General features: G+C 44.2%; 1 protein-coding gene and 1 non-coding gene across 2 annotated transcripts in view; one reads left to right on the plus strand and one right to left on the minus strand.

Moving 5' to 3' along the window:
• The window catches only part of ROR2 (ROR family WNT receptor 2), a 243,156-nt gene that overhangs the window by 149,222 nt on the left and 76,347 nt on the right, over positions 1-17,587 (plus strand). The window lies entirely within an intron of this gene.
• LOC150012712 (small nucleolar RNA SNORA19) lies at positions 4,708-4,835 on the minus strand. Its single transcript, XR_016511009.1, has one exon. It is a non-coding gene; the product is annotated as a small nucleolar RNA SNORA19 (small nucleolar RNA).

Here is a 17,587-nt window from a genome sequence, read left to right on the forward strand (position 1 = left end):
TAGAAGTCACAGTAAAAGAACTGAGCTCACTAGGGAAAAATGGACCCTTGGAGACAGCTTCAGGGGGTTACTCCGGGAGGAGGGGCCACTGCCCACTGCTCTCCTGGTTGCAAGTCTCCTGGGGTCCTTTAGGATTTAGGAAGAAGACTGCAAAGATACAGGGTGTGGGCATGCTCTAGCAAGAGCTCACTATGGATTGATTCTTTGCTTGAGGCTTTTTCTTTCTTTGGTCACTGGCTGGAATTTTAGGGGAGGTCTTAACAGAATATTTATTAGCTTTTCAGGTGTGTCCTTCAATATGTTGATTCATTAAAATGTGTGTATAAAGGTATCAGCGTTATTTTTCTGGTTAGTTTTATTTTTATTTTATTTATTTATTTATTTATTTTTCAGATTTAATGTGTTTTATTGATTAAAATATTACATTTGTGCCAATTTCCCTTCCCTCTGCTCCCCTCCACCCGGTGGCCCCCCTCCCTCCAGTTGTCCCCCCCTTTTAGATTATGTCCATTAGTTGTGCATACAGTTCCTCCCAACCTCTCTCCATCTATTCCATTCCCTCCTACCATGATCCCCAATTCCTATATCATCTCCCTCCCTCTCCCCACTCCCCCTCCCTGTTGACCTCCCCCCAATATGCTTCCCGTACCCACAGTTCCTTTTCCACTCTCGTTGCCTGTTTAGTTTGCCTTTGTTTCATCTCCCTAGCTTCTGTTTTTTAAACCAGTCCCTTTAACATCTCATATAACAGTGGTTTGGATCTAATGAACTCTTTCAGTTTTATTTTGTCCTGGAAACACTTTCTCTGTCCTTCTATTCTGAATGACAATTTCGCTGGATAGAGTATTCGTGGTTGTAGGTTTTGGATTTTCATTACTTTGAATATTTCTTGCCAGTCCCTTCTTGCCTGTAGGGTCTCCCTTGAGAAGTCAGCTGATAGTCTAATTGGGACCCTTTTGTACATAATTCTTTTCTTCTCTCTTGCTGCTTTTAAGATTCTCTCTTTATCTTTAATTTTTGACATTTTGATTATAATGTGTCTTGGAGTGGTTCTCCCTGGGTCCAGTCTCTTGGGAACTCTCCTTGCTTCCTGGACCTGCAAGTCTATTCCCTTCCCCAAGTCTGGGAAGTTCTCCTTTATTATATTTTCACTCAATTTTTCAAGTTCTAGTTCATCTTCCTCACTCTCTGGCAAACCAATGATTCTTATGTTGGGCCTTTTATAGCTGTCCCAGAGGTTTCTGATCCTCTCATTGTTGCTTCCCATTTCCTCTCGCTGCATTGGTTGACTGCTTGTTCCTTCTCCATATTCCAGTTTGTTGAAATGAACTCTGGATTTTTTTTCCTCACCATCTGTCTCGTATGTGGTTTTGTTCCTTTCGTTATGAATGTTTTTCGCTTCTTTCTTATCTTTTTCCTGCTCTTTTGTGAATTCTGTAAGCCACCTGGTAACAATGGCCCAGAACTGAGCCTCTGACAGGTTTCTTATCTGTTCATCTGTCAGGTTCTCTATCTGTTGCCTGGTGAGCTGTGCCACTGGGATTTCTATAGTTGTCTGCCTCATTTTGACAGATGCGTTTTGTTTTCTTGGGCCGGCTGTCCGGGGCGGTGCCTGTGTACGCGTCACAATTCAGCGACCAGCGCCTGTCTGCGACCTATTTCGCAGCCCTGTGGTGCTTTCTTTGGGGGCGGGGGTCCAAGATGGATTCACACAGTTATTCAGCTAGGAGACCGGGATCCGTCCTCCCGCCCCCCTGGGCCTCACTGTTCAAGGCGATGCGGCGGCCGCTCTCCCCAGCGCTGGGGTCCCGCACCGCCAGGGGCTTGACCGCAGCCGGGATTCGTCGCCGCCCCGCCGCTCCAGGTGCGACCACAAACAGCGCTGCCCTCTTTAACTCTTACCTGCCCAAATGGCACCGCTGGTTTATAACTTCATATGTTGGGCTTCCGTGTAGTTTTATTTTCTGGAATTTCTAGTTATCCTTTGTTTTGAAGTAGTTGTATTCTTCTCTAGTTGTAGAGGGAGACCTAGCGTGTCCGTCTAAGCCTCCATCTTGGCCGGAAGTCTGGTTAGTTTTATTTTTAAAGAACTGTTATTGAAAAGGGACCAGGTTCAAGGCTGGTCTGCCTCAGGATGGCCTGGAATGTGCAAACTATTTGCTCCTAAGTGAAGACAAATCTAGCTAGCTGTAAATTGCTCAGAATGTTTGGCTATGTTTAATTATTTTGCCTGTTTCCCTTGCTTACTTGTCAAGGAATTTCCCTAGCTTCTCTCTATCTTGCCTCAGAACCGGCTCTCTTGGTGGCCGAGTGCTGGTAGGAGTTAACAGCACGGAGTGGCTGGCATTCTAGCTCTTGGTGCATATGATCAGTTTTACTAAATGGCCACAAATTGTATGTCTGAGAGAGACACTCATTATCAGTTACAGCTCTTCTTACTTTGGATACTGTTATTGGCTTGGGAATGAGGTAAAGCCAGTTCCTAGTGATGTCATTCCCGTTCCAGTAAAGGTTAACATTGGCCAAGAGAATGCCTGGGCCAGGTCTGAGGGCTCCAAAGCTTTTAGACACTGCAGTAGTTGAGAGTGCCCACCACCACTGCCTTCTCTGCCCATCAGCCCCCCAGAAACGCACCAAGAGGTGTTGCCATGTGTCCGTGAGTTGCTGGAAGTGCATCACACTGGTGAGTGCTGGCCTGCTGGGGTCTGGTTTTGTCCCAGAACCTATCCCCTTAGTGCAGCTGCAAACAGCTATGAGGCAGGCCTGGCTCCTTCTTTTTATAGCTCTTCCCCTCCCCCTCCTTCCCTCTCTTCCTCTTTGTCCCACCCCCTCCTCTTGTCCCTCCCCACTCCTCCTACAGTCTTGGTGCTCCCTGGCTGCCACTGGAATCATCAGGGGAGCAGGGCAGGTCTGAGTACAGCCCAGCATTGGATTTTAAATGCCCCATGACTCTGGAGTGTCCCTGGGGCTAAGATCCAGTTCTTTCCAGTCCTGTGGCCTTTGTTCATGGTGGGGACAGCTCCATATGTGGTGCTAATGGAGTTTAGAGCAAAATGTGACCCGGATCCATACCTGGGCAGGTGGTCTTCCTAGTCGTTTCTTGAGCTCCACTTTCTCCTTGTGATATGGTGAAAGGGAGACACCTGGCACTTCCACATGACTGACTCACCGGTTAGGCATTTAGATGTCCCCAAAAGCGGTTCATACACAAAACCACTTTTGTGTCTTCAGGGAAGAAAACAGGAGCTTGTCTCATTAGTCAGCACATCTTCTGCAAACTTGACAAGTGTCACCTGCATTCACTCCATGAACCAGCCAGGATGTTTCATTCTGGGTGGGGCCACCTGAAGGAGCTCTTGTTTTCTGTGATGGGTGGCATGTCCCGTGTTAGGGATGCCGGGACAGAACTCTGCATGGACCCCCCCACATGCTGCAGCAGCACTGCTTGGCCATGCAACCACAGTCCATTTCCTCACTATTAGAGCAGAGTTTGGTTTTATTTCTGTGCACTTGCGCTGGTCTTCTGGATATTGTATGGCCCAGTTCTCACCCCATGTCTGTTCTACAGCCTTCCCTTTCATACAGGGAACAGGTGTTTGCCTTTTGGCTTTTAAAGCTGCTGCCAGGTCAGGCCTTGAGCTGCATGCTGAAGGTGAAGTCCTGAACAAGCGATCAGGAGGGATTCCGTGATCTGACTTCATGTGTTGGGCATGAGTGGAAATTTCTAGTTTTTTAAAGAAAGTTACTTTCAAAATGTTTCTGTGGCTTAACATGTATTTTCCTTACACTTTCTCTGTTGGTGGTTTTGTTACCATCTGAACAGTTCAGGTAGAACTCAGGTGTGTGTGTGGGGGGGGTGTCTTCTGTGCAGATAAACAGCTCTTGGGTCCGAGGCCTGACCTCTCAGCACAGCCATTTCCATACCAGCTTCAATTGATGGGTAGACCCGTTGAAACTTTGCGTGACCTTATGTGCACGTGCTTAAATTGCTTATCTTCCTGGCTTCAGTTTTATCTTAACCCGTTAGTTTCCTGAAGTTTTAACTGAGGAGAGCTTGCTGGTTGCACATCAGCCACACTTCATGCACTTTTAGTGCGCTCCAGGTTTTCATGTTTCAAAAATGGAGCAAAAGCTCCTAGACACTTGAACGCGAGGAATCCTAACAGATTCTCACTGCCCCAAGCATTTCTTACCACTGACGAGCATAAGTAGCTGATTATTTTTAAGCAATACACTTATTTTTCTTCTTACAGCAAATGTCAGCTTAGTTTTTCTAGCGGTACATTTCTTCTTGTTTGTACCCAGGTCATCACATGCTGCTGCCCAATAGGAAATACTATACAGTGACACTACAGCTAGCATGGACAGATTTGGGACAACAGACCTTTGGTGCCCAGGGCTCAGCTGTGCAGGCAGGCGCATGGAGAGGACCAGGACATCTGCCAGGAGGGTAACAGGCGTCTGCCTGTGTTCTGCAGATCAGCCCAGCTTATTGGGAAATGATCTGTCATATTCTCTTAATTTTTAGCTATCTCACCAACCTTCCCGCAACCTGTCCCAGATCCAAAGTGGGATTTGTCCTTTTCCCTCTCCAAATATGTTTTTGTTAATAAACTTTTCTCTAGCTTTCCATACCCAGCAATCATGTAGCAGCTGGTTCGACTGTTGAAGTTTTTGTCATACTCAGTTTTACTTTTTTTTTTTTTTACTTGTCAGAAGGAGACTGGCAGCATTACTACCGAGTTATACTGCTAATTAACCTTCAACTATTTGTATAGCACATAAGAAATAACACTGCTCACACATACGAGAAAGCAGGTCAATGAAATGTGCACAAGTTTTACTTTTTAATATCAAACTGAAGCTGAACTTTATGCTGAACTCCACTGGATTCTTCACTTGCTCAGTATCTGTATTGTGGGGTGATGCATGCACCCCTGCTGTGCTTTTGAGTTTGCTTTCCCAGTAGTTACATCCCATAGTTACTTTCCAAGCAGAATGCCAGCTGAGAGTAATGGGACCTTTGTCCTTCAGGGTCATGGTATTGACAATGGGATGCAATTCACTTGAAACTTTGAATGGACTTCTTTCTTCATCCAATGCTAGGTGTCCATGGGGTACTCCCTCTTGAGGTGTTGTGAAATGTGTGTGTCTGTGCATGCACACACATGTGCATGCATATATGTTTGCATGTATGTACACATCTATGTGCTCATCATTGCTTCTCTCCATGAAGATGCACCCAGAGCACATCGGCATTTCTTCATCTGCTGCCCTCTTTGCTTTCGCGTGTCTGCATTTTGGATTTTCAGTTCTCATGTCAAGAGCGTGTGACTGTTGAGCCAGGAGGTGCAGCTTCTCCAGGCGTCCTGCTCTAGCTGACAATGAAGAGTGTCACGCAGGCTGAGGGACAGAGGGAGGGCACTAAGTTAGGTGGAAGGTAGAGGGAGGATGACAGAAGGCCTCAGGCAGCTCCAGCTCTGCGCCAACCACCAGGGGGCTATCTTTAGACCCTCACCTGTGTACCTTGGCTCCAGGTGAGGGGATTAATGCTGGATGGGGGGTGGAGGGGTCTTTTGGGGTTGCTTGCCCTCCCCAGACTCAATGCCTGGAGAGTGGGTTGATAAAAATGGAGTGGTCCCATGACTTGTCAGCCAAGTGTGTGACAGTGAGTGCAAGGATACTGAAGCACAGAAAGGGGTTCTGAGGGCAATCAGGAGCAGTCCTGTGGCTTCTGAAGATCAGAGCCATTTACTGTGGTTGTAGTCATTAAATACTTATATTTGAGTATTAATGGGAAGTGCTTTGAATAAGTAAGTACTCTTCTGTGAGGAAGAAGATTAAGAGCACATACCTTATTCCTGCAGAGCATCTTGGTGTAAGCTTTTAAATCCTAAAGAAAAGAAAGAGGAGTTTTCCTGGGGGAAAAGTAGTAATAGAGAGGGCTGGAAAATACAGATGAAGCTTTCAAGTGATCTAGTTAATTAAAATAGAGGAAAACTAAAATGCCAGCTACTAAAGAGATTTAATGGTCATTTTCATTCCTACTTCTAAGTCCCCAGAGCTCAGGACTGTGACCTGCTCTTAACCCATGACTATAGTTTCATCCCTAAAGAATTGCTTCTCTTGATGGAACCCAGGGCCCAGGTGGTGTCTCCAGGACTCAACCCTGGGCAAGAGCCAGCCAAGGGCAGAGCCACTGTGCTGATGAAGGCAGGCTCAGGAGCACGTGTATTGGAAATCAGATTCTTGCCAAACTGCCAGATCTGGACCCGAGGAAGCAGGTGGCCTTTTATTCTGTTCTGTGCCCTGCTGGGAAGAAGGCCTTGGTCCTCTGTGCCTTTTACCTTCTGGTCACAGGGAGCCTATGGGCTGGGCCACCAGGGTGTGAGCCCTGGCAAGGCCCTCATGGGGCACCATCAAGGTTAAGAAGAGGCTGCCAAGCAAAGGCTCCTTCAAGGGCAGCTAGGAGGCTTTGCAGATGTGGGGACAGGCAGGCACAAGCTTTGCTAAAACACTTCTGGGAAATACTGATGGATGAATTGGCAACATGTTTTAAATCAGAGAGAGCAGGCAGAGACAAGATGGTATTAACCATTTCTCCCCAGGAGCACTGAGTTAGGTGATGCTTTTGGTGGCACCCAGCATGTTGTACCTGGCTCCAGGGAAGAGGCTTTCAGGGGTGCATGCTGTTAGTATCGTTCCCTTTTCAGATGAGCAGACTATGACACGTGCTTTCCTGGTGTCAGACATTTGAAATGAGTGTGTTTCTGGTGATATTAGCCTCCATGGGGTCAGTACATTAAAATCTAAAATGTTTCCACCCAGAGATGATTCCTGAAAGCATGTGACATGGGTCTTAAAGTCCACACCCTGACTCAATGAGATTCCAAAGGCAACTGTGAAGCAGACCTGCATAGCCAGAATAATTCCTGAAATGAGAGGCCCTGTGGAAAGTACAGACCATGTAGCTTTGTGTGCAGGACTCCAGACAGGCCCGAGAGGATGTACATCTCCATTCATCCATGCGCGCCTGTAATCCTGCCAGGGCAAGTACACAGTTCTGCAGGAAATCCTGGGAAGCATCTCTGCTTGGAACCTTCTCCCGTAATGTGCCGACTCCAGCCTGTTGTGGACTTCTCTGTTCTTTCCTAGCTTTGCATGAATTTATTTTTAATTGTGGTTAAAACAACACAAAATTTAGCATCTTGGATCACTTCTAGTTGTATAGTTCAGTAATGTCAAGTACATTCACATTGTTCTCCAGAACTTTCCATTTTGCAAAACAAACTGTATACCCATCTTCCCCCTCTCAGCCCCCAGCACCCACCCCTCTATGTTCTGTTTCTAAGGATTTGACTTCTTCTGTAACTTCATCTAATATTTGTCTTTCTGTGACTTGCTTATTTCACTTCAAATAATGTCCTCAGGTTCATTCATGTTGTACCACGTCTCAGAATTGTTTTTAAAGACTGAATAATATTCCAGTGTTTGTATTTACCACATTTTATTCATTTATCCTTTGATAGACACTCAGGTTGCTTCCACCTTTTGGCTGTTGTTAATAATGCTGCTATGAACATGGGTATACAAATACCTTTTCAAGACCCTGCTTTGAATTCTTTTGGGTATACCCAAAATATGGTACAGTAGTTCCTCGCTATATCGCGGTTCACTTATCGTGGCCTCACTGTATCACGGGATTTAAAAAAATATTATATTTAATTATTTATTGCGGATTTTTCGCTATATCACGGGATTTTATGGTACTGTATATGCATGTTGTTAAAGTTTTGTAGGTTTAAGAGTGTAGAATATGTTTAAGAATATAAGTAGTGTTTATAAAAGTGTGGAAAAGGTTAATAAAGGAGTGGGAAAGTTAATAAGGGACTGGGAACAGTTTATAAGTGTGTGGGAAGGGTTTATAAAGCCTTAAAATATATATAAATACTAAAATAAATGTAAGATTCCTACTTCGCAGATTTTCACCTATCACAGGGCAGGATCTAGAACATAATACCCGCGATAAGTGAAGGAACACTGTAATTACATTTTTAATTTCTCAGGGAACTTTCATATTGTCTTTCTAGCAATGGCACTTTATATTCCCACCAGCAGTTCACAAGGCTCCAATTTCTCCACATTTTCACCAACACTTGTTATTTTCTATTAATGGATGTGAAATGGTGTGTTGTTATGGTTTGGCTTCACCCCTCTTTAATGATTAGTGATCTTTTCATGTGCTTGTTGACCATTTGTATATCCTTTTTGAAGAAATGTCTGTTTGTATTTTTTGCCCATTTGGGGGTCAGACCTTTCAACTGTACATAAGGCAGCATCCCTGTGTGCCCCTCTTTCTTCCTGGAGTAATGGTGTGATGGTTTCTTTACCTCTGCAGGCACATATCTCCCACTTAGGCTAGATTCAGTTCATTTCTGTGGGCAGAAGGGGTGGTGTTTCTGGCACTATTTGTGCCTGTTCTGTGAACCTTCCCTTCCGTCAGCCCCTCTCCCATCTCTTTCTTTGCCAAGTGAGCCCTGTAGTTGTTGTTGCCTGTGTTTAACTGGCTTTTTAAAAAGTTCCACTGCACAGAGTAAGTGCTGTCCTAAATCCTGAGGCCTCTGGAAATAGTTTCTTCTCACAGTTGAGAACTCAGCAGGGGTCTCAAACCCTGCAGGACTCAGGTGGGTACCTTCCACACTAAGAAAAGGTTTATTTGTGATGGGCTTCACTGACCCATCAAAGGCCATGGTGATGGCTGCCAGTCTTAACCCTGCTCACCCAAACCTGGAAGGGTACATGGTCCTCATGCCTGGAGATCTCACTGCTTACAGCGGTCCACAGACCAGCAGGATCATGCTGCCTGGGAGCTATTAGGAATGCAGAATTCTAGGCCCCACCCCATAGAGCCAGAATCTGTACTTAACAAGCTCTTTGGGTGGTTTGTGAGCTTGTTAAAGTGTGAGAGGGCTGGCCCAAAGAGATCATCTCAGAGTAGACATTAACCGCTCCTGGCTGCTAGCCAGAGAATGGAAAACTTTCATTCACACAAAAACCTGTCCATAAGTGTTCTATTTGGAATAGCCAAACACTGGAAACAGTAGAGATGTCCTTCAAACAAACTACTCCACCTAATACCATGGAATACTGTTTTGCAAAAAAGGAATGAAATATTTCTATAGGCACCAAATTAGATGACTTTCAAAGGCATGTCGAGTGAAAGAAGCCAGTGTCAGAAAGTTATTTAGGGGACAGAAAAAAAACTTTCTCTACTCTCTTAGGGTCTGTGGCTAGGGCCTGGGCATTAAACTGACAGAAGACAGCTTAACAGGAGAAAAGGTACACATATTTTATTCATATTGATATTTTTATATGCACAAAGCCTTTACAGAAAGAAAGTGAAAACGCAAAGAAGTGGCTAAGCTTGGGACTCATATACCATATAAGCAAAGGGGTATAAACTGTGGAGAAGTGATTAGACAAAAGGAAAGGGGTTTGGGCTTCCAGGGACAGTAGAGTGTGAGAAAGTGGCAAAGAGATACATATGGAAAGTAATGGTAGGGAAGGGTTATTTAGTAGGGTTTATTTATGCAGACTCATATTGGTGCTGACTCTTATCTATGGTGATAAGTGTTGTTATTTTCTTACTACAAGAAAATGGGCACCTTCACAAAGGGAAGTCTTTCTTTTAGGCAAATGGAGGAGGGTAGGGAGCTCTCCCTGTCTCTGCTGTTCTGTCCCCTTCAGTTACATACTATGTGATTCCACTTTTCTCAGAACTATAGTGATGGATGAGAGGAGAGGGGAACTGTGGGGCTGTAGAGGGAGAGCACAGAAGAGATTTTTGGGTAATGAAACCGTTCTGTATATTGATTGTGGATTGGTGATCTAAATCTATTCATGTGTTAAAATTCATAGATCTGTACATTAAAAGACAAAAGTCAATGAAAATGTAAACAAAAACAGAATTCCAGTGCTTTAATAAATGTGTACATATATCATTTCACATGTGTGAGATTTATTTATATATATAATTTATTTGTTTATTTACTTATTTTTAGAGAGAGGGGAAAGGAGAAAGAGAGGGAAAGAAACATCACTGTGTGGTTGCCCCTCACGCCCCCGACTGGGGACCTGACATGCAACCTAGTCATGTGCCCTGACTGGGAATCGAACCAGCGACATTTGGCTTGCAGGCCGGTGCTCAATCCACTGAGCCACAGCAGCCAGGGCTTGTGTGAGTTTATTTTGCAGGGTAAACTTTATAGAGGTGGAATTGTTGGGTCACATTGTGTGCCTTTGTGGATATGGATTGTTGTCTTGTGTGGCATTTGGCATTGTGGTGCATGGACCTGTGCCTACTCACCCTCCTCAGCCTGGCCTGTCTGTTGTGTGATCCAGCCTGGTGATCTGTCGTATCTGCTGGGAGAAAATCATCTCAGTTTTAAAATGTGAGGTAACCGTGCCAGAGATACACAGTGGACCATTGTGCTGGAATGATAATCCACGGCTAAGGTTGATCTGCTTTATCTTCAGTTCAACTGAAAGAACTGACTCCTTTCAGCCACTTTTCCAGGGTAGTTCTGCTCTGTTCTTGCACCTGTTATTCAGGACGTGCTGATGGAATATCCCCAAGGCCCTCCACTTTAGTATCTGACTACAGTCTACTTGTCAACAGGTAAGGTGGCTCCAGGGATTTGGGACAAATCATAGCAGGTCTGAAGTTTGAGTTCCCTTGTAAAACTGCCATAAAGACATTCCTGGGGCCCTTTCTTTTTCATTTCCCCTTTAGCACAAGGCCATGGGATCAGTCCAGGGGAAGCTTGAAAAGAGCATAACCTGAAGCTTTTCAGGCCGTGGCCAGCAGCCTGCCCTGTGCCTCTTCCTTCTTGGATAGTTCCTGTGACCAGCGCTTCCTTAAGGAGCTTGCCCCGAGGAGCAGAGCAATGCTGACCCCATGACTGCTGAGACCTCTGTGTTCAGGAGACTTGTCATAAATCTCAGAGTCCAGTTTATCTAAATTCCCCTATACTTTAAATTCTTTACACATGATGATAATGGTGGGAGGAGAAGTGAGGTCGATAGGACACCATCTAGCGTCCTCTGTTGGAGTTGTCCACACCGCTCAAGTATGGGGTTTGGGAGCCAGCTTGTTGGGGGCTGCGGTCTGACATTTTCCGTTATGTCAAGCTTTACCTCCAGTATGGGTAAAGGCCTTTCCTCCCCTCATCTTTGACATGCTTAGACTTGGCATCTGTTTTGAGGAATACTTTAAACAGGGCTGTGGCCATTATGAGCTCCTTTCTATCTGCAAGCCAGTGCATGTGGAAGAACTGGCTATTTGCATAAATAATGAGATATCTTTGAAAACATGTCCCTGAACCTGACTGTGGCATAGGAACTAAACATGAAACCATTTGGGGAATGGTTTTCAGTTGGAGTTGTGATTTGGTGTGTCTGAACTATAAGCTTTTGGCCCCTTCACCTCCTTCTGTCCCCTTCCCCACCCAGCCAGGGTTTCTGCCTCACTGGCATTCCATATTGTGTTTGTGTTTTTATTACGATGAGAAACCCCAGGAAGATGAGGCTATGAAGTCCTTCCCACTCTTGATTAAGGGTACATGTTTCCTTAAGTAAAATATCTGGGCACCCTGGGTCTCTCTCCAGCCAAGGACAGTGACACTACCTTTTTCTATAATCCTAGCCAGGGTACCAAGATGGGGCTCTACAACACTGATGACCATGTCTGCAGTGCTATCATAATCCGAGAAGCCAAATCATTATGAAGAAGCAAATGCAGACATGGCAATGTCACAGAGAGGGAAAGGCAAACTCCGAGTGGTGGTCTCTGCTGCGACCTCTCTGCTTTGTGATCTGGTGCTGGTGCCAGTGGCTGTGGAGCCATCTCAGAGGAAAGAGCCATGGCCTTGGATGCAAGGGTGCCCACAGTGATCTGCAACCCTGGCTGGCATCAAGGGTATACCCCAAATGAGTTGGAAGAGGAGGAAGAATTAGAAAATGGGGGAGATGGCCAAGATGGAGGCATAGACAGACACGCTTCATCTCCCTCCATAACTAAGAAGGAATACAACTACCTCAAAACTACAAACAACCAGAAGTTCCAGAAAATCAAACTGCATGGAAGTCCAGCAAACAAAGATATAAAGAAGAAATACTCATCCAGACAGGCAGGAGGGGTGCAGCTGGGGCGGAGAGGACGCGGTGTGGCGGCAGCAGCAACAACAGCGGCAGCAGCTGTGGCAGACAGGCAGAAAGTGCAGTCACACGTCTTAAAAAGTCAGGAGGGACACCTGGGGAGTGTTCCCAGCTCCTCACCGGACCTTGAAGCTCACAGTCCCAGCACCAGGGAAAATCAAGCCTCATTGCTTCTGACTGTGCAGACCAGTGGGGGTTGGGGAGGAGGCAGAAACTGCAGGTCTCAGCTGAGTCCACTTGTTTAAAGAGCCCCCATGATCCTAGAATGTTTGCAGACGCACCCACTCTGGAACGACCGCCAGAGCAGCAGCTAGAGGGGCACCAGTCCAGTGTGGAAGTGGGAGAAGTGCCTAGAAAAGGGGCGAGTGCTGGTCAGGAGGCATTGTTCCCTCTCCGACCCCTCCCCCACATACAGCGCCACAACGTGGTGAAACAGGTCACCCTGTACTGACAAATCCCTAAGGCTCCGCCCCTTACAGTGTAAAAGGAGTGATAGCTCTCCTAGGATGTGGAGGCAAACAAACACAGGAGCCTGACAGAATGAGGAGACAGAGAAGTATGGCCCAAAAGGAGAAATGGATCAAGATTCCAATGGGAGAACTAAGCGACGAGGAAATAGCCAACCTAACAGATGAGGAGATAGACAACCTAACAGATGAAGAATTCAAAACACTGGTGATAAAGATGCTCACAGGTCTGACAGATATGCTTGAATATGGCAAACACATAAGAGAAGAAGTGAAGGCTATGCTGAGTGAAACGAAGGAAAATCCACTCAAAACCAATGGTGAAGGGGAGGAAACTGGGGTTCAAATCAATGATTTGGAACATAAGGAAGAAAAAAACAGTCAACCAGTGCAGAACTGAAAAAAAATGAGGAAAATCTCCCAAATTTTGCGAAGGAGATGGACATACAGGTCTGGGAAGCACGGAGGGTCCCAGGTGAGCTGGACCCAGAGGGGACCACACCAGGACGCATCTTGATTGAGATGCCAAAGGTGAAAGATAAAGACAGAGTCCTGGGGGCAGCAAGAGAGAGGTGGAGAGTTGCCTACAGAGGGATGCCTATAGGACTATCATCTGGTTTCTCAGAGGACACTTTGCAAGCAGGAAGGAACTGGCAAGCAGTATTCAGTGTGATGAAAAGCAACCCACAACCAAGATTACTCTATCCAGCAAAGCTATCATTTGGAATGGAAAGGCAGATGAAGTGCTTCCCAGACAAGGTGAATCTAAAGGAGTTCATCATCACCAAGCCATTATTATGTGAGATGTCAAAGGGACTTACTTAAGAAAAAGAATATCAAAACTATGAACACTAAAATAACAACAAACTCACAACTATCAACAACTGAATCTAAAAAATAAAAACAAAATCCAACTAAGTAAACCAGAATAGGAACAGAATCATGGGTATCATTTGGAGGGTTATCAGCTGGGAGTGGGGAGGGGGAGAAATGGGGAAATGGTGCAGGGACTAAGAAGCATAATCAGTTGGTACAAGATAGACAGGGGGATGTTAAGAATAGTATAGGAAAGGGTGAAGCCAAAGAACTTATATGCATGACCTGTGGACATGAACTAAGAGGAGTGGGATTGCTGGAGGGAACGGGGGTACTGGGCAGAGGGGAGCAAAAGGAAAAAAATTGGAACTACTGTAACATAATCAATAAAATATACTTAAAAAAAAGAAAAAGGGGGACAGTAGAGAAAAAGGGAAGTCTTCATTGACCTCTGTGTAAGGATCATAAAGCACAATCAGAGAAGTTCTGTGTGAATCTCATAGAACTGTCACAGCGAGTCAGGGAGTGAGGCCTTCTTTTTGGCTTTATGCCGTTAAGGAGACAAAGATGCCAAAACGCCATTTCTCATGCTGCTGGTTCAAAGTTAATAGATGGCAGAGGCAGGGTGTGCATGGGTGTCTGTCTGGCTGTCAAAATTGGGCTTTTTTTTAGCACACATTTTGGGGCTCCCTTTCTGGGTCTGAAATTGGGAGAAGGATGAGCAACGAGTCAATGAGACTATATCTAAATTTTACTTCAACATGCAGGAAAATAGAAGGTAGAATGGAGTCAAGCAGAGTTTCTCAACGTTGCACTGTAGACACTGGGAGTCTGAAAATTCTTTGTGGTGGATACTGTCCTGTGCTTTGTAGATGTTGAGTAGCATCCCTGCCCTCCATCCGCTACATGCCAAGAGTGCCCTCACCCTAGTCTGACAATAAAAAATGTTTCCAGGCATTGCCAGATGTCTCCTGGGTAACAAAATTCTTCCTCCCCATTGAGAACAACCAGAGTAAAGGCAAGATACCCTCTGGAAAGGTGGAAAGAGAATTGGAACAAGAATCAGAAGAGGGTCCATTATAACTTCCTGTACCCTCAACACACACAGATGACCAAAACAAAAAGGAAAATTACACAATTATAGTGAGAAAGGGGTAGAAGAGAGGAAAGAATGTGTCGTGTGTGTGAGAGAGAGAGAGAGACAGACAGACAGACAGAGACAGAGAGGGAGAGACAGTAATCATTTTAGTTTGGTGGTTCTGTTTGAAAATCCTTCACAGGCAGGTCTCCAAAAGGGTATCTTGTTCATGTAAATTGCGTGAAGATGAGCAAGGAGGAGATTCTCACTGGCTGGCAGCTTCTCTCCTCCTGCTTCTCTCATCTGAAGGCCCTCCCAGCCCCACTTAGATATGGGCAGAAATAGCAGCATTTCCTCTGAGTGCTGTGTTGGGAAAGAGGGTTGGAGGAGAGTAGAACAAAGTGCTGGAGGATTTGATAAGCAGGTCATGCTACCATTTTCATGGACAGGGAAGGAGAGCCCAGCATGTCAGCCCCCACCTGTGTACAGGGATAGCAACCTCCACTGTTATATTTTCATTAGGTCACATTTTCCTCCAAATCCAGCTGCTGAAGAGTACTGAAGTCCTAAAGCCATAGGATGGATTTGCAGGAGCTTCTATGTCAGGGAAGCACGTGTGTGCATGTTTTCTGGGTGTCCCTTTTGTGTGTACATTTTTGTGAGAATGACAGAGAGAGAGATCCTCAGGCACCATTTAATTATTAAGGTAAAATGCTTTAAAATACCAAGTTGAGAGCACTCCTGCAGACTTGAGAGACTGAAAAGGCAAGTCACCTCTGTGGTGATTACCCATGACATTATTCCATGATTGATTAGTTTAGGGCTTCTGGTTGTAAAATAAAAAAGCCTCAGAGAAATGCCTCAAACAAACATGGTTTATGAGTTTGAGTCTCAATGAGGTAAAACAATGTATTGAAAATGTCCTTTTTTAATAGGGGCACAGGAAATAGGTAGTGTCTGGTGATATGATTGCTACCTTAATTATTCTAATAAAGTCTTTGCTTTAAAAGGAGACAGTGTAGTTTGCTTGAAAAATTAAAAATGGAAACCTCTTATGACCCAGCAATTCCACTTGTGGGTATTTAATTTGAAAGAACATATGCACCCCTATGTTCACTGCAGTGTTATTTATAATAGCCAAGATTTGGAAGCAGCCCAAGTGCCCTTAAGTGCATGAGTGGATAAAAAAGCTGTGGTACATTTACACAATTGAATACTATTCAGCCTTGTGAAAAGGACATCTTATCTCTTGAGATAGTATGGATGGAACTGGAGAGTATTATGCTAAGCAATATAAGCCAGCCAGAGAAAGACAAATACCATATGATTTCACTTATATGTGACAAAATAGAAACAGACTCATAGATACAGAGAACAGACTGACAGCTGTCAGAGGGGTGCAGCATTGGGGGCTGGGTAAAAAAGTTTAAGGGATTAAGAAAAAATAACAAACTCATAGACACAGACAACAGTATGGTGATTACCAGAGGGAAAGGAGGGGATAAAGGAGGTAGGAGAGGGTAAAGAGGGGGGATACATGATCATGGAAGGAGACTTGTGGTGGTGAACACAAAATATTGTACATTATACAGATGACGGGTTATGGAATTGTACACTTGAAACCTACATAATTTTATTAACTGGTGTCAATCCAATAACTTCAATTTTAAAAAGTTTCCAATCTTTCAGGAGTAAGGAAGTTGATCATAAAAAGTAAATAAATAAAAGGAGAAGCTTAGAAAAGACAAAGAATAATTTATAGAAAAAATGATAGTTGGCAATTACATGAATTTTTATGGTAACTGCTAGCCTAGTTTATATTACTTTAATAGCACAGTCAATATTAATGCTATAATACTGTAACTATAAAATATAAATATTTGTGTTGCAGTTGCAAAATTCTTGCTCTTTATGTTGAAGAAATCAGACATCATCTCATGGTACCCACCGTGTAAAGATGGTAGTGGGAGTATAGGGTAAAGACTCTATCTTGAGAACAAACTGATGTTTGCCAGAGGGGAGGAAGGGGGCAGAATGGGTGGAAAAGGGGAAAGGGAATTAAGAAGTACAAATTTGCAGTTATAATAATTGTCACAGGGGTGTAACGCATACCACGAGGAATAGAGTCGATGGTATAATAACTATGTATGATGACAGATGGGTACTAGACTTAATTGGGGGATCACGATGTAAAATTTTAAAAATGTTTTCTCAGTGGGTGCCCTGAGGGTTCTGATGAGAGTCAGCTCTTAACCTGGCTGAGTGTTCCTTGTCTGGATGAGTTACTTCTGCTGCTGCTTTCAAGATTCTGCCTGTGTTTTTCAACAGTTACTTTATGGTGTGTCTAGTTGTGGATATCTTAGAGGTTGTCTACCTTGCATTCCTTGAGTTAGTTAAGTGTGTAAATTAATACTTTTGATCAGATTTGGTAAGTTTTTAGTCATTATTTCTCCCAGTGTTTTTCTGCCTCTTTTTCTTCTTCTGGACTCCCACTGTGTATGTGTTGGTATTCTTGAGAGCGTCCCACAGGCCTGTTAAGGCTCTGTTATTTTTCTGCATTCTTTTTATTTTCTTTCCAGACTGGATAATCTCTATTCCAATAAAGATATTAAATTGTCTTCCAGTTCACTGATTATTTGTTCTGCCAACTCATATCTGCCGCTGAGCCCATATAGTGAGTTTCGGATACTATCTTTCCAACTGTAGAATTTCTTTGATTCTTTTCATTTCTTTCATTTTATTGATAGTCTCTATTAGGTGAAATAAAGTTATTGAATTTCCTTTAATTTTTAGATGTTGCTTGGGTTTTTGTTTGTTTTGAGAATATAGTTAAATTTTCTATTGGATAGTATTCCACCCCCCACCATTGTATGTGGCATACTTTCCTATTTCCTTGAGTGTCTTCATAATTCTTTTGAAAAAATGGACATTTTAGATAATAATATTTTAACAAGTCTGGTAGCAAATCCCTCTGCGCCTCAGTCAGCATTTGTTGCTGCTGCTGTGGTTT

This window comes from Furipterus horrens, unplaced genomic scaffold (genome assembly GCF_987537825.1).
Source record: "Furipterus horrens unplaced genomic scaffold, mFurHor1.1.pri manual_scaffold_4, whole genome shotgun sequence".
In the NCBI taxonomy this organism is placed as follows: Eukaryota; Metazoa; Chordata; class Mammalia; order Chiroptera; family Furipteridae; genus Furipterus; species Furipterus horrens.